The 21,908-nt window shown below is 36.6% G+C and overlaps 1 long non-coding RNA gene across 1 annotated transcript in view; it reads right to left on the minus strand.

Annotated features, from left to right (window-relative positions):
- Positions 1 to 21,908, minus strand: part of LOC106996838 (uncharacterized) — a 165,453-nt gene that overhangs the window by 74,658 nt on the left and 68,887 nt on the right. The gene's annotated exons all lie outside the window — the stretch shown is intronic.

Below are 21,908 nucleotides of genomic sequence, written 5' to 3' on the forward strand. Positions count from 1 at the left end.
TTCATTCTTTCTGTTATTTCCTTTTGGGACAATACAGCATATGAATTGTTTTTTTCATTTCTACATACTACTGTATGAGTCTTCACTTAATTTTTTTTTTCACAATTGTATTTTATCTAACTGAACTAAATTCATAAAAACCTACCACAAATGGAAATGTGGTGTCAGGAACCAAAATAGCAGTACTTGTACCAGTTTCTGATCAAAGTATTTATACATATTAACACAAATTTTGCCCTCAAAATAACCCTTTCTACTGTTATTATTATCATCCCTACTTTAGAAATAGAATACATGTGACACAGAGGAAAGAAATGGCTTGTTTTCAGTCATCCAGCTAGTAAGTGAATGAATGAGAAATTGAAAACAGGCTTCAGAATTATTCTGAAGCACCACATGCAACAGTAATACATTGCACTATCCCATGTGTTACCTTTTCAAGGTTTTCAGATAATTCTTTGTGAACTAAAAGAAGTAAGTTATTAACCAGAATCCAATTTTATTCAATTCAAAAAATATAAATTGAATGCAGGCAGCTAGCTAATGATCAGCTTTGAAGAGAGCTGACAGCTAGCTATGATCTTCCTTCTAATAAAAAAAATTAAAAGTCTGCATCTAAATGAGAAAAAGAAATATCCCTAGTGTACACACACACACACACACACACACACTCACACATACACATATATTTTTGACAGAGTTTTCTGAAGTTTTGTGCTCTAGTGTTATCAATAGCCAAGAACACAGAGAGACAGGTGCCTACTATCTACCAGTTGTATGATACAACTCAATCAAATAAATAATACATTTTAATCTTTGCATTTGAAATGCAAACATCATTGTGAAGTACAGCCTTGGTGTATTTTTGAATTTATTAAAAACCTAGGCATTACTGAATCTAGAGATCATAACATGATGCCACATTACACTTTGAAAATGCAAAATCATTTTCCTCCAGGTGGAAGATATAATGGGAGTTCTACTTGACCTTTATATAATTTTTAGAAGATGGAGCGCTTCAACTTCTTCCACTCATGATAAGAGAGATGGTAAGCTGACAGAAACAATTTCCTTTTATTTACTGGCCATTGCATTTGTAAAATACTGCAGACATGAGCCTAACATAAATCAGTTCTCCTCGGATGAATATGCCTTAAGAGAGGCTTTCTGCCAAGGTTTCTTCACCTTGGCCATATCTCTCTGGAGTACTCTTGATCTCTCTCTGACAGCCCTTCTGAATTTATTTTGTGTTTAATTCCAAATAATCCTCAATCAGAAGACAAAAATGGAGGCTCGATGCTTTAGGGCTGAAAGGAACTTCAGAATTCATATCAGTTCTATCATCTGTATCAGAAGTCTTTCTGCTATAAGCAACAGAAAACATTGCTCAAACTTGCTTAAGCAGAAAAGAAATTGATTATCTCTGTAAAGTAATAGTTCAAATATATGTCATCCTTCAGGTGAGGCTTGATCTAGTGGTTCAAAAAGCTCATGAAAGCCAGCATCACTTTCCCTTAGTCTACTCTTTTGTTTATAGTATGTGCCTCATTTTTGAAGTCTTTATGGCTCCCATCATGAGAAGATGGCATGCACTGATTAACTTTAGCCACACAGAATCCATTCTTTTATTGGGCAGTACAACCAATACTACCCAGACCATATGGTTTCTCTGCAAATGGAAATTCACAATGCTAAAAGAAGTGGGAAAATGGATGCTGGGGAAGAAGCCAAAAGATACTCAAATCATCAACCCCATTATTTTACAGATGAGAAAGATGTTTCAGAGCTACAAGATGGAAGGAGACCATCTGTTCTAAAACTACATTTATGTGACCAGAAGGAAATGTTAATTTTATTAAGCCAATGAGATGTCAAGGTTTATTTCTAACATTGGGAAAATGGAAAGTTTGCTCAGTCATCTTTTCAGTCTTCAGTTTGAGTTTCATTAACCTAGAATACACATCCCAGATCTTGCTCTCAGAGAACACATGCTTTAACTCTTAATCGCTTTGGTGTTTAGTCTCCTGAGTGATTGCTTGAGGTTTCTACTTAGCAAAACAGGGACAATGAGGAATGTGTACCGTGATGAAAGAAACCCTTCATTGATAAATTAGGTAGCACATGCACATGTAGAGTTACAGATGCATTTCTTACTGGCTTGGCCACATCACTTCTTACTCCTTGAAGTCATACAAGAAAAGCTTTTCTTTTCTTTTCTTTTCTTTTTTTTTTAAATAGGGCATCAGTGGAATGGCATGCCTTTTGAGACAGGGAACACACCCTCATGGGAAGTGCTCAAGCAACATATGAAGCTGTTGACTGCTTTGTATAAGATTCATTTACACAATATTTATTGAGGTCCACTCTATGTCAGGCTATCTTCTGAGTATTTTATATGTGTGAACAAAATGGACAGAAAGTCTTGCCCTCTTTGTATGTGTATTCTAATGATACAGAAAGAAAATAAACAAATAAGTAAAATATACATCAAATAGTATGTACCATGGGGCAAATAAAGCAGGAGAAGGAGATGAGGAACATGGTATGGGATGAATGTTTGCCTTGGCTAAGAGCCTGAATGAGATAAATTTTCAGATAAATGTCTGATTCAGTTGTACAATTATTTAATTCTAGGACATAGTCTTACTTGTAATGGAAATTTAGGCCAATAAAATGAAACGTTAAACACAGGATTGTCTCTAGGTAACCTGGCTTCTTATGAACACTCCTGAATAACTTTCTCCCTCTCACTCGTCAAGTTCTTGTTTGGGTGCCACTATCTGTATTAGGCCTATGTTGGCCAGTTCATTTGTAAACCTGACATTTGCTCACTCATTCTTCATTCCACTTCCCAGCTCCACTTTTATTCCATAGTTTCCACAGTGATTATTACTTCTTAGCACCTTATCTAATCTATCTATAATATATAATATATACTTAATTACATATAATTATAATTACATGTATGATCTCATTATATTATATATAAAATACAGTATTATATATAATATATAATATAATAATGAGGATATATATAATATATACAATTATATCATATATAGATACATAATTATTATATGATTAATTATATATAATATAATTATGATATATAATTGGGTATTTTATTATATTATATATTTATATATTAATATAATATTAATATAATACAATATAATGTGTAATAAAATACCCATTATACATTATATATAGTATAATAAAATATATATTATATTATATATAGACAGAAAATACCCATTATACATTATATACATATAGTATAATAGGTATTTTATTACACATTAATAATATAATACATGTATACATACGATGTATAATGGATATTTTATATATACATATATAATGTTTAATTGATATTTTCTGTCTGTTCATATAAGAATTTAAGTTTCATAAGACAGGCTATTTGCCCCCTTTTAATTGTATATCCCCAGCACCTAGAAGAATTCTTTTTTTAGGAGATTTTTTTTTTTTTTTTTTTTTTTTGAGGCGGAGTCTCGCTCTGTCGCCCAGGCTGGAGTGCAGTGGCGCGATCTCGGCTCACTGCAAGCTCCGCCTCCCGGGTTCCCGCCATTCTCCTGCCTCAGCCTCCCGAGTAGCTGGGACTACAGGCGCCGCCACCACGCCTGGCTAATTTTTTTGTATTTTTAGTGGAGACGGGGTTTCATTGTGTTAGCCAGGATGGTCTCGATCTCCTGACCTCGTGATCCGCCCGTCTCGGCCTCCCAAAGTGCTGGGATTACAGGCTTGAGCCACCGCGCCCGGCCTAGAAGAATTCTTAACACATACAAGGCAGTCAGTAAATATTTGTGGAAGGGAGACAGGCAGGGAGTGACAGAGAAGCAGTATAGTATACTAGGCAAGAGCACACATTTTGGAGATAAGACAGGCTTGGGTCAGGTCAACTCATAGTCAAGTAATACCTTTTTGAGCCTTAATTTATACACTATAAAATGAATGTCAGTAATATTGTTTTCTTGGGGAAAAAAGCATTGTAGGAATGACATAAAATAGTATAACATATAAAGGGCTTCTCCTATTCCTTAACCTAAATAAATAACAGGTACTCCTGTTACTCTTGGTCATATTGTGTTAGTGCTATTATTTCTTCATCCAGCAGATATTATTAATTAGCTGTCTAATAATGTACCAGGCACATTGCAAGGCAAATGCTGAAATTAGCAAATTGCTGGATCTTCTCCTCTGGCCCTATAGTACCGGAGCTCCATTCTCTATTCCAGAGTTTTGTTTCCAGGCATAGAATCTTCCAAATAGTGAATCTTAAATCTAGTGATATACTTCAAGGCCTCAGAGGATTTTTAAATATACATAGATCCGTAGGGATGGAGAGGTTCACGTGGCAATTCTTATGGAGCGGGTCTGGAAGAGAGAAGTGTGAAGGTGCATTTTTAGCAGTTTAAGAATGACCATATTCCTTTTTACTAAAATAACTACATTTTATAATAAAGTTTTAGAAAACACTACTCTGAAATATTATGGTTGTTCAAAGATGGTACCAGTAAGATATATCTTCACTCCAGCAGTGAATTTTTTAGACCAAATGCATGTTTAAAAGAAGAAATCAGTCTTTAAGAAGATAAGTAGAGGTAGCTCAGGGAGATTTTTTAAAGTGATTATGGAGTGTGGAGAAACACTCTAAACCTCTCAAATAATATTTGATAAAAGATCACCTTCTTCTGTCTAGCTGGGAGTTAACTATTGATGCCCTTTTCTATTTTGAGGGTCTTTTCCTTTAGATTAAAAGGAAAGAATCTCCAGTCCCTGTGAACTTGTGCAAAGAGGTTGAAAAAGAGCAAGCCTCCCTGTTATGCCAAGTGGGAATCTTTCATCCTTAGGCAATTTGGCTCCAGGGCTGCAGAACCCTTCTGGCCCTTCTGGAAAGGTACTGAGAGCAGCAGAACTGAAAGGCACGTCTTTACTTTTCATTTCCTAGACTTGGCACAACTCAGCCTTGGGGCAAAACACATCATAGTCAACTCAGAGATTTTGGCCCTGCCTTTGGTGTCTTCTGAAATTCAGTGTCAGAAGAGATTGAACAGGACTGTTCTACCATTATCTAGGAAAACTACCTGGAAGGAAATATCAGCCGAGAATGTATTTTTTATTTTAAGAAAAAATTCTCTCTCTCTCTCTTTCACTCTCTCTCTCTCTCTTTCTCTCTCTCTACCTATAGATGCAAATGTTAAAGATGGATTTTATCTGATGAGGGGAGATAGTAGTTGGACATTCAGATTCCTCAAAAGCAGGAAGGAGGTAATTTATTGACAGAAGAAGCACCTATGTCTAGAAAACAAAAAATTATCTACCGATCCCCTGTGTGTAAAGGAGAATGGGAAGAAACACCAGAGACAAGTATTAAGTTCCCAAGGGGCTAAAGAGATAGAAGACTTTAAAAAGGTAAATGAAGACGATGTAGGTGATGAAGAAATTAGGGAGATTGACCTGAAATGAGATTATAAGTCTAGGAGAAATCCCATACTGATAGGCAAAAAAAAAAGAGTTTCTGAAACCGAAATCTGGCTAACATTTAGAAGAGAAAAACCAAATGCGAAAAAGACAAAGAAAAATCTAATAATCATCATTGTGTGCAAAGAATTTAATAATGATAAAGAAACTAGATGCCAGATTGCAAAATGGCACATACTCTAGGAGGTTACCGTACTGTGGAGCTCCAATAATAGTGTCCTGCTCTATATCCAGAGACAAAATTACAGACCTACCATCTGTTTTAGCAGCCACAAGGATTCATTTGGACATTCCAATTTACACCCTACCACACATTTTCAAGACAAGAGCCTGTGGCTCTCATTTGTTCCTCTAGCCCACATCAAGTTTTTACATGAGAATGGAACTCAGTCTAAGGTCATTTGCACTGGCTGGGCTAACCAGTAGGAGATACTGCATCATGTCATAAAGATAATGGCATTTTAGAAGGGGCATGGCAAGTGATTATGCGTGATGGGTCTTGAACCATAAGGGCATTGCCTTTGAGAAGTAGATAAATGTCTAGAAAGGAAACTAAAATCACTGAATTTGGCATTTTACTTGTTGCATGGGTTTAGACCAATGGTTCTCAACTGATGGGGTACTTTTGCTCCACAGAGAACATTTAACAATGTGTAGAGGTCTTTTCATTGTCACAGCTTGCGGGGGGAAAGAGGGTCACTACTGTCATGTGATGGTAGAGGCCAGGGATGCAGCTAAACATCCTACAGTGCACATGATGGCTCCTCAACAACAAAGACTTATGTGCCCCAAAATATCAACAGCGTCAAGGTGAAGAATCCTGCTTTAGACAAATAATTCCATTTCTTTGTCTTTTTTGTCCTCTCCTTATAAGAGAATAATATCTTACATGGTTGATGTAAAGAATCAATAAGATGAATCAATACATACAAGTGCCTGAAAAGTGGCAGGTAGTTACTGAATTTTGAATATGATATATATATGTGTGTGTGTGTATATATATATATATAGAGAGAGAGAGAGAGAGAGAGAGACAGACAGAGAGAGAGAGAGATAGGGTCTTACTCTATTGCCCAGGCCAGAGTGCAATGGCATGATTATGGCTTACTGCACCCTTGACCTCCCGGGCTCAAGTGATTCTCCTGCATCAGTCCCCCAAGTAGCTGGGACTACAGGCATGAGCCATCATACACAGCTAAGTCTTTTGAATTTTAGTAGAGATGAGGTCTCTACTAGGTTACCCAGGCTGGTCTCAAACTCCTGGGGTCAAGTGATCTGCCCACCTTGGTCTCCCAAATTGCCAGGATTACAGGCATGAGCCACCATGCCAGGCTTGAATATGAATACATGAATATTTAAAACTATGATTGTCAAATTTTAATGTGATTCTAAGTCTATGAAGCAGTTTGGAATAGGATTTTGAGTGTAAGGAGCTTCACATTTTAAATGACATCAAACTACATCAGGTAGAAAAAGGAGTAAACTTATGTGTTTTATATAAGTAAATAAGTATTTCTTACTCTGTAGCAGCATGGACTAAAACTTTTTATATGAAATATTCATCTTTCTCTAACCACCTCCAAAAATATTCCTCAAAAAATGTGAATGGACAATTTAATGTAAATCAACTTACGTCATTAACAAACATCACCTTGTCTTTAACATGCTAATATGTGCTGCAGATGACAGAGGATACAGTATTTTCTAAAGGGTATTTGATTATGGTAGCCCTCTTTTTCAATATGTCTTTTAACATCTCACATTAAACTAAATTATTTGAACATAGTTTGGGAAATGCTGAGGAAAGGAGAGGAAGAAACGGAAGGAAAGAAAAGCAGAGGGAAAGAAATATATTCATATCATCCCCAGACAGGTGTGCAGGAAAGCAGCCTGTGGCATGGCAAGAGTGACGCTGTTTTGAAAAGAAACCATGATGACGACAGACATTTCACTTCTGCATATCAAGCTGTTCTTCAGCAGGGTCTTAAAACAATGCCTACAGCATAAATCACCCCTCAGAAGGATGCTGCTTATCCAACTTCCTCAGTAACAAGCAAGCCTGAGATGTGACCAGTTTTATAGGTTTTACCCTAAAAACTTCTACAGAAATGAAAATTTTCTGGAGGGCTGGAGCTGAGATCTACAATCTCCAGTCCACCCAAGACATTCCTTTGGTTTGTAAGCCCCTCTTGAATATTTTCTTTCTGAGAAACTGGATTTGTTAGCTTCTTTCTTTGGTCTCTCAGCTGCCTCTCAGTCTTCGGGGGTAGGTTTTTATATACCTGCTCACCATGAAACAAGGTGAAATGACCAGGTGCAAATGAAATGCTATACCTCCAATCATTAAGGCATAAACACATGCCATCAAGAGTGGGGAAAGCCACTATCTGGAATAGGAAACAACGAAGAAAGAGAGAGCAAGCCAGAAATTTGATCAGGAAGACCCGAGGGAGATAAACACACTTAAGTTGCCCTCACCTTGACTGTATTGAACTAATCAAATGAAATACAGTGCTGAGAATTGGATTTGGAAACACAACGAAAATTACTCATCACAGCTATGATACTCTTTTTCTAAGCTTCATGTGCACATTCAACCAAGCTGCTCTTTCTGGTCATATTCTGGAGTCTTTTTCAAAGCCATGAGTCAGAGAATCTGGAGAAATTGTAGTAAAGGTACAACTTGTCTGCTCTGTTCAGTGGTTCTCAAACTTGGCTTCACATTTGCTATAGAATGGAAGTTTATGTCCTCCTCAAATTCATATGTTGATGTCTAATCACCACTATGATGGTATTTGAATGTGGGTCCTTAGGGAGGAGATTGGGTCGTGAGTAAAGCCCTCATGAATGGGATTAGTGCCCTCATAAAGAGAGAGAGAGAGCTCACTTCCTCTTTCTCTCCTCTCATCCAGGTGAAGATAGAACAAGAAAACAAACCAAGAATCTCCCCTCACCAGCTACCAGCTCTGCCAGCAACTTGATCTGAGACTTCCCAGCCTCCATAATGGTGAGAAATAAATGTTTAAGCCACCCAGTTTGTGATATATTTGTTTAAGCAGCCCAAACTATGACATCATTGAAATCACCTGGGGATCTTTTAAAAACTACTGAAGCTATTTTCTCTACCCCACCACCACCATCAGAAATTCTAACTTAATTATTCTGAGGGCAGACTGGACATTAGGACTGTTATATAACCGCAAATGATTCTATGGGGAAGCAACCTAGTAAATGTCTAATCTAGAATGCATGAAAGTCAGAAAGCAAAAGGAAAAGATCTCTCTCTCTCTCTCTCTGTCTCCCTCTCTCTCTCTGTTTCTCTCTGCTTTCTTGCCCTTGCTTTTTGAATTTTTTCTTTGCGAGTCATGTTAAGAAACTATGAGGACATCCAATAAAATAATGGCTAACATTAACTAAATACCTACTGTTTCTCAACACTTAAACTGTGCTTTATCTTTATCAATCAATTTAATTCCTGTAACAACTCTTGAGGCAGGTGTTGTGAGACTCCATGTGAGGATACATTACCTGGGCAAAAAGGTTAACTAACTTAGCCAGTTTACTCAGTAAGAAACACACCAGTCTTCTTGATCCTGCTCACACAAAAACTAAAGTTGGACACATCTGAACCTGAACTTGGCAGAAAAGTCTAGTGGTTCCTAATGCTAGATGAACACTAGAATATCATGGTAAGCTTCCAGAAAGCACCATTGCTACATTTTAGTGGTGTATATTTGATACTAAGCACTTGTCAAAACCCACATAATTTACAGCTCAAATGCTGAACTTTAATGTATGTAAATTTGAAAAATCAATTAAGGAGGTCAGAGGGTTGTAAGATGGAATGTAGACTGTGACTAGGGAATCTAACTGTATTACAAAAGTATGCATAACCCTACTGAAGGAGGCAGAGAAACAAGGTGCTAATCTAAGTTTTTTGGAATTGAGTACACTGAGACTGAAGGCAACAGGAAGTGTGCATAAGCACTGCATTCTAACTGGTGAAGTTACTTCCTACAAAAGCACAGTCTAACACTTCTGGAACCACTGTACTTGTATATAGAGTTGAACAAGTGTTTAAATAGATGCTGAACGGTGCCAGATTTCTCACTGTTGGAGTGGGAGGTTATAGATGGGCAAGGGGAAAAAAGTACAATGGTCCACGTAGTAATGGATCCAAGTAGGAAACATCAGTATGAATTCAGGTTAATTTTAATGTAGATATGTATGTGAGGTTAATAGTGCCAATGTATATTTTCTTTTTTAAAACTATTTTTAATTTTTAATTTTTTTTATTTTACTTTAAGTTCTGGGATGCATGTGCAGAATGCGCAGGTTTGTTACATAAGTATACATGTGTCATGGTGGTTTGCTGCACCCATTAACCCATCATCTAGGTGTTAAGCCCCACATGCCTTAGGCATTTGTTCTAATGCTCTCCCTTCCCTTGTCCCCTACCCCCTGATAGGCCCCAGTGTGTGGTGTGCCCCTCCCTGTGTCCATGTGTTCTCATTGTTCAACTCCCACTTATGAGTGAGAATATGCAGTGTTTGTCTGTCTGTTCCTGTGTTAGTTTGCTGAGAATGACAGCTTCTAGCTTTTATCCATGTCCCTGCAAAGGACATGCACTCATTCTTTTTTATGGCTGCATAGTATTCCATGGTGTGTATGTGCCACTTTTTTTTTTTTTAATCTAGTCTATCATTGATGGGCATTTGGGTTGGTTCCAAATCTTTTCTATCATAAATAGTGCTGCAATAAACATACAATATATTTTCTATTCTGTCTACTGACAAGTCTTAGAAGCACCACTAACACCCCAGAAGCAGTGAGCACACTAAGTGCCCAGATAGTGGTTTCCAGTTCCATTCTCCAATAAAAGGAACCTGGGCTTCTTGGAGAAATGGCTGCTTCTAAGGTTGGGGCAGGGAATACACAAGATGTGCCTGGCTGGTGTTTAAAAAACAAAATGATGGAAGCATATAAAGGGGACACAAAAGCCAACAAAAATAGTTCTCAATGGTCAAAGCTGAAACAATTTGAGCAGCAAAATAAATAGCTTAATACTGGAGTATAGTCCAAGGTATAAAGTCAATATTTTTGAGCCCATGTGGATATAAATCAATGATTGAATACGTACATAAATAAGTGGGGAGAATAGACAAGTCTCCCAATTAGAATAATTCCAAATAATTTATGTAAGTATTTCCCCCTCGAGGAGTTGGAATATCACTACTCTTCCCTTAATTGTGAGTTGCATATAATAACTTGCTTCTAGAAAGTGCTGGATACAAAAGAAGAAAGGGCACCTTACAGTGAAGAAATCTGACAAACACCACCTCAGCTAAGTAGGTGATCAAGGTCAACATCAACAATAATGTCATGTACATGTCATTTATTCCTGATGTGATGTGATAAGAATGGCACTTTTTCTCTGCAGTCTTCCTCCTAAAAACCTGTAACCTCAATCTAATCATGAGAAAGGACATCAGGCAAGTCCCAATTAAGGGATATTTTACATAGTACGTGAGCAACACTCCTCAAAACTGTCAAGGTCATCAAAAACAAAGAAGTATGAAAAACTGTTACGGCCAAGAGGAACTTAAGGAAACATAATAATTAAAGGTAATGTGGTATGTGGGATGAGATCCTAGAACAGAAAAAGGACATTAAAAAAAAACCTAAAAACATCTGAATCAAGTATGGGCTTTAGTTAATAACAATATATGACTTTTGAATTATTAACTGTAAAAAACAAAAAACTATTAATATTAGATGGTAATAATAGGGGAAATTGGGTATGGGGTATATAAGAATTCTCCGAACTTTGAAACTTTTTGTAAAGGTACATAATTCTAAAATTAGAACTTCTGTGAAAAACAAGCAAAGAAAATAAAACAGAACACCTATCTACCGGAACACCTTCAGAGACTCAGATTTAATTTGTCTGGGGTGAGCAGAGCTTGAGTGCTTGGTAGGTTTTAAAAGAGCCCCAGGCATTTTTAATAAATATCTAATGAGAATTGATATCCATCCAGTTTGCTAATCCCATGGCACAACTTCTGTTTTATGTTTTTTTTTTTTTTTTTTGAAAAAAAAATCCCTTTTCAGGCCAGAGAGCTGTACTCTTCCCTATAGCTTATTACTACCTATAATCAGCAAAACTATTTTCATTTTGTATGAAAGTTCTGGAGAAGCTGAGCTGAAGAGCATTGAGAAAACTCTTGGAAGACATTACTAAATTTAATAGAATGTCTTGATGTGAATTAAAAACCACAAAAAATCTTGCCCGGCCCGGTGGCTCACGCCCTTAATCCCAGCACTTTGGGAGGCCAAGGCGGGCGGTTCACAAGGTCAGGAGATTAAGACCATCCTGGCTAACACGGTAAAGCCGTGTCTCTACTAAAAATACAAAAAATAAACCAGACGTGGTAGTGGGCGCCTGTAGTCCTAGCTACTCAGGAGGCTGAGGCAGGAGACAGGAGAATGGCATGAACCAGGGAGGCGGAGCTTGCAGTGAGCCGATATCGTGCCTGGGCCCTCCAGCCTGGGCGACAGAACTAGATTCGGTCTCAAAACAAACAAACAAACAAAAAATCATGTAGTCCCGTTATCAACTGACCCTCAAAGGACCTCGCTTGACCCTGATGGTTTTTTTTTTCCCCCTGCCTGGTGCCTTTCACACTAATGTAAGGAGACCAGGTTTGGCAAAACAGTGCAGAAATTCCATTCATTGATCAAGTAATGGAGAAGGGGAGCTAATGCTCAAAGTACCTTCTCCCTGGAATTAAAGGGGGATTTTTAAGGGCTTTTAGGCAGGTAGGTGGAGACACGGGTGGGGATTCCTTGAAAAAAGTTTATTCTTCCAGGAGGGGTTAAGTATGTGCAGTCTTGCATTTTTCTTTTGCATTGGCACTTTTTGCACCCAGCAAGGTACATTTCTCTTCATTGGATGGAAATGCTGGTTATGAGAATGAGGCAAGAAATCAGGTCAGGTCTTGCACTGAGGCAGAAGTTCAGGTGAAGGCAGCATTTCTGGGCTTAGCTTGTCCTGTGGGTGGTTCCTGGTTATTGGCATCTGACTGTTGTTTCTGTAAGCAAGTATAGCTGCAAGCATAAATTAGTTTCAGGGGTTTTGTGCCTTCCTGAGAGAATTTAAGTTATGCTGTGGTAACAGGTGACAGTCCCTTAAATTTGAAAAACAAACAAAAAGACTTAAAAGTTATTAGCTGCAACTATGATTCAGAAGGATAATTCAATCCCCAAAGTTATGGTGCTTCAAAGGTGGCAACTGAAATAAAAATGACTGCCTGTTTTTTTACACAAGTTACTTGTGGCCAACAGTTTTTTCTATGCAGATGTGGGGTTCTCATTTCACAGCAGATCCATATTACAGGCAGCAACAAAAATGACAGAATCATAAACCTTTGAGGTTATCCAGTCTAGTGGTTTTCCTCTGTGCCATGTATTTCTTAGGAGGCTTCCTTAATGTTTAGGGGAAGATAGAGTGGGATGAGTTCCATGAATCCACTCTGCTTCAATCACAGATCCAATTTAACCAATTGTGTGCGTGTGTGTGTGTGTGTGTGTGTGTGTGTGTCTGTCTGTCTGTATGCATGTATTAGTCTGTTCTTATGCTGCTAATAAAGACATACCAGAGATTGGGTAATTTATAAAGAAAAAGTGGTTTAAATTAACTCAATCTACATGGCTTGGGAAGCCTCACAAGCATCATGGAAGGCAAAGGAAGAATAATGTCACATTTTACATGGCGGCAGGCAAGAGGGCTTGTGTAGGGAAACTCCAATTTATAAAGCCATCAGATCTCGTGACACTTGTTCACTACCAAGAGAACAGTGTGGGGGTAACCACCCCCACGATTCGGTTATCTCCACCTGGCCTCACCCTTGACACATGGGGATCATTACAACTCAAAGTGAGATTTGGGTGGGGACACAGTCAAACCATATCAATGCATGAGTGCGTGTGTGTTTCAACATAAGATTACATGTAAATAAAGATTTCTAATGCTAAGAAAAGCATTTAATCCACCAAACTAGTTCAGTTTCCTCAATTTACAGAGGAGATTCCTGAGGCTCCAAAGGGGAAGCGTGTGTCGTTCTGATGCCCAGTTCTGTGTACTATGTACAAGTAATGATATCTCACCTTGATCTCAAAATGAATGTCAATGATGGTAGCAAATTTAAACTTTTAAAGGTCTTGTATTTTTCTAATAAATGGGTGAAACCTGTTTATGAGCTAAAAACCATTCACATACTATCAATAAATTTTGTTATTTATGTCCTCCCTTCCACCTCAAATGTCAGATCATGTACCTTGGAATTTGTTTTGAAGAACAAGTTTTATTATTTTTCATTGGCTTTGGATGCCTGTTTCAATTAGATGTTGAACCCAATTGAAATAATACAAACCTACATGTCAATCTTCCATATCTAACTATGCTGATTCCAGCAGTGAAACATGCTCTGTTTTCCCAACGATGCTTAGTTTAGCAATTGGAATGTTTTGCCAAATGTGGGTTATGCTCTTCTCTATAAGGGTGTGAGTTATGTTCTTCTCTACTAGGGAAAGTCTTTTTACCCACACTCTTTTTTTAAAGATACTCAGACCAGGTCCAAACCAATTGGTTTTCTCTTTGGAGTAGCAAAATTGTCGGAATATATTGCAGAAAACTCTGAGCAAATGGCACGTTAGAAAGATTACCCATTCTACACAATAAAGCTTGAAGCAAATCAACTCCAATGAGATGAGTCAACTCCTTATACTCAAGGGTTCCCTTGGCAATAACTTTTGACAAACCTACCAATGTGCAAAGAGCTTTACCTGTCAGGTGGGTATGTGTTGAAAAGCTTTAGTGCTTGAAAAACCCTCAACTACACAAACACGACCGTGCTTTTTATTATTGCCAGTTTCTTTATATGGCTGAGGAGAGAAAACACTACTGTGTTTTTTTAAAACCTATAATAAGATAGAACTAGCAGATAGTTATGGCCCTGAGGTGACTTAACTATGTAACGCTTTCGAAAGTTCTCAAGACTAAATTACCTTTAGTCTTTGACTTAGCATTTTACGAGCTAATACTAGAACATCTACTTAGACATTATTAAAAACCCTTGAGAGAACCGAAATCATATTTCTGGAAATTTTTAAAAGAATTTAAAATGTCTACAAAGAGAAATACTGGGCACTGTAAGTACATTTTGTTGAATATAACATTTAATTTTACTCAACAGGAGTTGAATTTTAGCTTAGAAGTAAAAATTAGTGAGAGAGTGGAGAGAAATAGCAAGGCTTTACTAATTAGGAATTAAGTAGCCACATACATGGATTTTCTACTAACTGAAACACACATTTATACATTATATTTTGTAAACATGAATAATTTTAAGTACATGTACATACTTTCCTGTACAATTACATCATTAGTATGATTAGCCATTTGCTTTTTGAGCCTTCACAGTGTCTGGGTTCAAATTCCAGCTCTGTAACATGCTAACTCTGTGACCTTGGGCAAGCTATTTAACATCTCTGAGCCTTGGAGTCCTCATATATAAAATGAAAATAATTATAGTATATATCCCATTAATTTGTTGCAAGGATTAGAATAAAACCGCCCATGCAAATCACTTAGGTCGTGGTATCGAATATAAAAGAAACACTTGGTAAATATTAGATATTTTTGGTGTTGCTGTTTTTTTGGTAATGATTTAGTATACAGCCCTCTCTTATCCTGGCCAAAGTGTCAGCAATTTCTTTTCTTGCATTTTTCATTATCCCCTGACTCACCTTCCTTCCCCAAATCCTTTCAGTCTCTGCTTACCATCTGTCATGGATTGGAAAACTAGATAAAACAGTTTACAGGGTATAACAAACTTTGGAGGGGTTAATCGACTCTAAGTAAAAGAGTTAAGCCTGTGGCTGTAACATAGGAATTAAGGGTAAGTCGTTTGGATCGGAGTCTATTTTTATATTTAGAGTTTGGGAATTTGTTATTATAGCAGTTTTTGGAAATCTAGTTTATTGGTAAATGTGGTAAAAGTATATGCCTACAACTATATTATTTATCATTATGTATAGCCTATAAATTTTGTTATGGCAATACCAAGGTTTTCATTTTCTTTTAAGATATAATTACTTAATTATAGCTTTAAGACAATGGAAATAAAAGAATTATCTTTTTTATATGTCTAAAGAATATTACAAATAGAGTTTATTTTTCTTGACAAATCAATATTCCAACTGCTTTTAAAATGACTTGACAAAAGAGAAGAAAGGCTTTCCACTAATCTCACCATTTTAACACATATATTATTTCCAGTTTTGTGCATTCCCTTCTAATTCTTATGCATAAGCAAGCAAACTCATATCATTCTGATCAAAGAACACAATTTTTAAAAGACTAAGGACATTATGCTTTTCTCAGTATGGGTCTGAAACCCTTTAACCTGGACATAATAGATCTGAAAGTAAATAATTCCTCTCAACCATGAACTCAATACTTAACCAACAAGGAAACAAAAGACGTCTCATTTCCAGTAGATTTATTAGTCAGTTTCAGACAGTGAAAAAAGAGGAAGAAGTAAGAAAGACATATTTTACAGATGGTGATAATAAATAATTCAAATGAAATACTCTTCAGACTCTTTCCTTCTCAACCATTCTACTTAAGTACATTTTAATCAGATACTGGTGCCTACTATTGAATTAAAGACCACAAAATCATTTTTTCCTTGAAGTTTATTTGCATCACACAGTAGCCAAACAGGAAAATAAATTAAGATTCTGAATTAGCCCATATACACACGTGGATTGGAACACTAGAAATTTAAATTATGTCGATAATTTCTTTTTTAAATTTTAAGGCATTTTCCTATGGTCTGCTAACAAGTTTTTGGTTATTTTCATAGTTTTATTGTATCTTATTTATTTGTGATAATAGTTTATTTTCACTGAGTTGGGAATAGGTTTGGCTTGAGTGATTATGTTCAATAATGTTATTTCTAAAACCTGGGTGTTTTAGACTGACAAAATCCTGAACTAGAAATTCTCATATGTGTGTATAATGGAAAGACGATGGAGCATACTACCGTTTTCGTTTAGGTATGTGAGAAGACTCGTTTCTCTTTGAATCCTGGTGTTTTCCTAATTGTTCATTATCAAATGAAAAAGAGACAAAATACCTACATTAAAACCATCAATAATTTAGAGAGTTCTTAAGAAAAGTGTCCATCCTTTTATAATCATCCATGTCTAAAAAGAAAACCATAAAAAATTTTACAAATTATTTCATCTATTTTGGGATTTTCATTTGCTTTTGGTATACCCATATGGTTGTACTAGTTGAGTGGCTAATATAAATCAGTATGATCTGTATTTGAACAAATTGCTAACATTCCTACCATGAGAGTTCCATGAGCCCTATAGTGACCATGAAGGGTTTGGGCCTGAGAAATGCTTGCTTTTATGTTAGGGGTCTGGGAAACACATGTCAGCGTTTGCTCCTAGCCTTCCCTGTTAGTTTCTTGCATTCCCGTTTCTCCCCGTTGGCTTTAATTTTTCTGACTTTGGTGTTGCTACATGATCTTGACCATCTTAATTCTTGATGGGGCCTTTATTTGGTAGTTTTACCTTTCCATTTTTGACCCTGAATTGGTACCAAGTCAACCAGTAATCACTGTTCAGAGAAAAAAGCTGCAACCCCTCCCTCTAGCAGATTTCTTCTTTAAATTGTCCGTAAATCTATTTGCTTCATTGGATAATAAATGGTTTAAAATCTACGTGTATCCCTGAAGCTTGTATCAATGACTCTCTGGCCCAGCTGAAAATGACTCTCTGGTTCACCACAATAAATCCATTAAGCAGGCATATTTCAGGTCACAAGGTTCTGATAAAGTGAGTCCATGATGAAAATGTAATTAGACCTGAATTGTTCAGACTCCCGAACCATCCATAAATATGAAAGAGCTGCTTTTCACAGCTCCCTGTCCTCTACCTTTCCATATTGAAATTGACAACTGCTATACAATCTGCAAATGAAAGAACCTGTATTTGATAACATTTATTCTTTGGGGCTTTGAGAGAAAAAAAGGACTCCATGAAGCAGCATTTTTGGTTTGGCACTTACATAGGCTAGTTTGATTCTTATTTCCAGGTCACTCTGCATAATCTCATCTCAACCTTGACTTGGGAATTACTAAAGGAATCAAACTACAAGGCTGTTATTCCTCTCATATGTTATTGTGGAAATAGTGGTTGACAGTACTGATATCAGTCCAGCTAACTCATGATTTATTTGCCTCCTGTGGAAAGCAGTAATGCAATAAAACCTTAGTAATAAAGATACTGCTGCATTTTATTCTGTTGTAGCTATTTAGTCATTGCTTGTGTTTTCCCTCTAAGTTCTCTGCCTACACTTCCCTGTTTTCTTCATGACAAGACCATTTTACAACCATTTATTTATTGTATGTATGCCTCTACTAGTTAGATGACAGAGTCTCATCCAATGATAAGAAAGACAAAAGACATGGGTAAAATCCACAGAATAAATGAAATCACTGTTGCACAATATAAATGAATTGTGTTCATTGAGTGTTAGTGACCTGGTAGGTAGGAGGAACACAGAGGAAGTCACAACGTGAAATAATCCAATGAAAAACTGACATCCCAGTCATTTTTGTGGCTGAGTAGTATTCCATTGTGTATATATACATTTTCTTTACTCATTTATCTGCTGATGGACATCCAGGCTATTTCCATATCTTAGCTGTTGTGAATAGGGATGCAATAAACATGGGGGTGCAAGTATCCCTTTGATATACTAATTTCCTTTTCTTTGGATAAATACCCAGTAAAGGGATTGCTGGATAGTATGATAGTTTCATTTATAGTTTTTAAAGAAACCTCCATACTGTTTTTCATCATGGCTGTACTAATTTACATGCCCATCAACCGTTATAAGGAATCACTTTCCTCTGCATCCTCACCAGCATTTGCTATTTTTTTGTCTTTTTGACAATAGCCATTCTCATTCAACATGGATGAGCCTGGAGGATATTATGTTAAACAAAGTTGAGTCAGAAACAGAAAGATAAATATTACATGTTCTCACTTATATACAAAAGTTAAGAAGGAAATTTTGAGCTCATGGAAGTAGAGAGAATTGTGGGTATTAGAGGCTGGGAAAGGCATGAAGAAAGGAAGACAGGGAGAGGTTGGTTCACAGATAGAAAGTTACCGCTTGGTTGGAGGAATGAGTTCTGGTGTTCTGCAGTACTGTAGCACAAATGTGGTTAACTATAATTTATTGTATATTTTCAAAAAGCTAGAAAAGGGGATTTTGAATGTTCACAATACGAATAAATGGTAATTGGTTGAGGTGATAAATATGCTAATTACCCTGATTTGCTCATTATTCCTTATTTGCATGTATCCAAATATTACTCCATATCCCCCAAATACGTATAATTATTACATGTCAACTGAAAATAAAAGGAAAAACAAAACTGACATAGCCAACTACCAGCACAGGTGGTAGGAAAGCAAACCATGGAGGCTGGCTTTGGAGAATGGACTTGTATTTAGATTGAGCCATGACAACATTGCAGGGGAACCTGGACTCTCAGAACACGGTGTCAAGATAGGATTTTAGGCATGAAATAAAATAAGAAAAAATGTCACGTAGAAGGCTGATTATAAAAATAGACACCATTATTTCTGCCTTCCTGTATCTATGCTGTGTTCAGTGTGACTCTTCACTTCTCTCATTGAGAAATAGAGCATTTTTTCCATCTATTAAGTCTGTGCTGGCCTCATGGCTTGTGGCTTGCTTCAGCCAACAGAGTATCACCGAAGTGATATTGGGCTGGTTCCAAGCCTGAACATCAAAAGAGCTTGCTGCTTCCTCCTGCTCTGTTCAAGCCCTTCCTGCTGCCAGGTGAACAAGCTCAAGGAATTTTGCTGGAGAGCAAGGGACTCTGTGGGACAAGGGTAGTCATACTTTCTGAAGTTGTCCAGCCCATCCTTAGCTGATCACATATCCATGACTAAATCTAACCAAGACCAGCAGGACTTCTTATTCCAAATTGCCAATCGATAGAATTGTATACTTAATAAATGATACTGATTTGGGCCACTAAATGTGGAGAATGTTTATTACGTGTCAATAGCCAACAGCTACAACTCCATTTACTGGAATAGGGGTTGTTCAGAATTTAGATTCGGTGTTAGAAGGCTAGATCCTAACCACTGGAAGAAGAGTCCATTCAATGTCAGCTAGGAAACCAAATTAATACTGAACAATAAGATTTTAGTTCAGTAGTCCATTTATTTTTCCAGAGTATCAGGCTAGTCCAAGAACTTAGACTTAACAGCCATAGCTCTAGACTCCAGAGTGTGGAAGAAATTATGGAGATTGCTACTTTAAGAAGTATTTTGAGAAAACCAAGTCAAATTAAACTATCTTTATTTATTAAACACTATGTACTAATAAGGAAAGGTGATGAAAAAGAAGTGAAATGGTGGTTCTTTTCTTCAAGATTTTAAATACTAGGTAAGGATTTTGCTAATCAAAGATTGTTATAAAACAAAAGATAAAAAGTGTTGGCAAGAATATGAAAAAATTGGAATTCTTTTACATAGTTCTTGGGAATGTAAAATTGTTATAGCCACTGTGGAAAATGCTATGGAGGTTCCTAAAAAAAAAAAACTGAACAATAGAATTACCATAAGATCTAACAATCCAACTTTTGGATACATAATCAGAGTGAAATCAGGATCTCGAAGAGGTATCTATAATTCCCATATTTATTGAAGCATTATTCACAATAGCCAAAATGTAAAAACAACTTAAATGACCATTGACATACGAATGAATAAAGAGAATATTGTATGTACATACAATGGAATATTATTGAACCTTAAAAATAAGGAAATCCTGTCATATGCAGCAACATGCATGAACCTGAAGGACATTTTGCTAAGAAAATAAGCCAGGCACACAAAGATAAATATTGCATAATTTCAATTATATGAGATATCTAAAATAGTAAAACTCATAGAAACAGACAACAGAAGAAGAAGGATTACCAGGGCCTGGGGACAGGGTAAGTGGGAGGTTGCTGTTTGATGCATGTGTAGTTTCAGTTATGCAGGATGAGTAAATTGTAGCGATCCCTATAGTTGACAATGCTGTATTGTGAACTTAAAAATTTTGTTAAGAGGATGGATTTCCTGTTAAGTGCACTTACCAAAAAAAAAAAAAAAAAAAAAAAAAAAGCAAAAGATGATCAATGTAAACACATGGTTTTCAGCTCCTTTTTCCCACATTGACATAGATTTATAGCCAGCCCTTTTCATCCATTGGTTCTGCCTTTGTGGATTCAGCCAATTGGGGATCAAAAAATATTAGGAAAAAGGCAATAATAATAACATTACAACAATGAAAAATAATGCAAATACAGTATAGCTATTTACATAACATTTATATTGTATTAGGTATTGTATTAATCTGTTCTCACACTGCTATAAAGAAATACCTGAGACTGGGTACTTTATGAAGAAAAGAGGTTTAATTGGCTCACCATTCTGCAGGCTGCACAGGAAACATGGCTGGGGAGGCCTCAGGAAACTTAAAATCATAGTGGAAGGTGAATGGGAGGCAAGCATGCCTTACATGGGCAGAACCGGAGGAAGAGAGAGGGGAGGGTCCACACACTTTCAAACAACCAGATCCTACGAAAACCCACTCACTATCATGAGAACAGCAACCGAGGGTAATCTGCCCCCATGATCTAATCACCTCCCACTAGGTCCCACCTCCAGCATTGGGGATTAAATTTCAACATGAGATTTGAGTGAGAGGACAAATCCAAATCATATTAGGTGTTATAAGTAATCTAGAGATAATTTAAAGTGTATAGGAAAGGTTATTTAACCTTTGCATAGTATTTGCATATAACCTTTGGATATAAGTTTATATCCATTTTATATCAGGAACTTGAGCATCCTTAGACTTTGATAACTTTGGAGATCCTAGAACCAATTCCCCATGGATACAAAGGGACAACTGTGTAAGAGTTAAAAGTTGGACCTAATTCAGCATAAAATTTCAGAACAGAAAATAATCATAAAGATTGTATAGTACAATTCTGTTATTTTGTAAATGTCAAAAACAGCTCTGCTGAAGTCCTATAAATATTACACGGCAGAATTTCCTCTAACATTTACTTATTTCTCTTCATCTTGTCTTTTGTCTACATAATCTAATGAGTTTTTTCAAAAGTTAAATTAGTAGAGAATATTTGCCTCTAGGCCAAAGTAAAAACAGATATGGATTTACAAAAATTACCTACTTTAAATTTTCTTCCCTTTCTTCCTCAGGCACTATC

The sequence above is a fragment of the Macaca mulatta genome, chromosome 2 (assembly GCF_049350105.2).
Source record: "Macaca mulatta isolate MMU2019108-1 chromosome 2, T2T-MMU8v2.0, whole genome shotgun sequence".
Taxonomy (NCBI): domain Eukaryota; kingdom Metazoa; phylum Chordata; class Mammalia; order Primates; family Cercopithecidae; genus Macaca; species Macaca mulatta.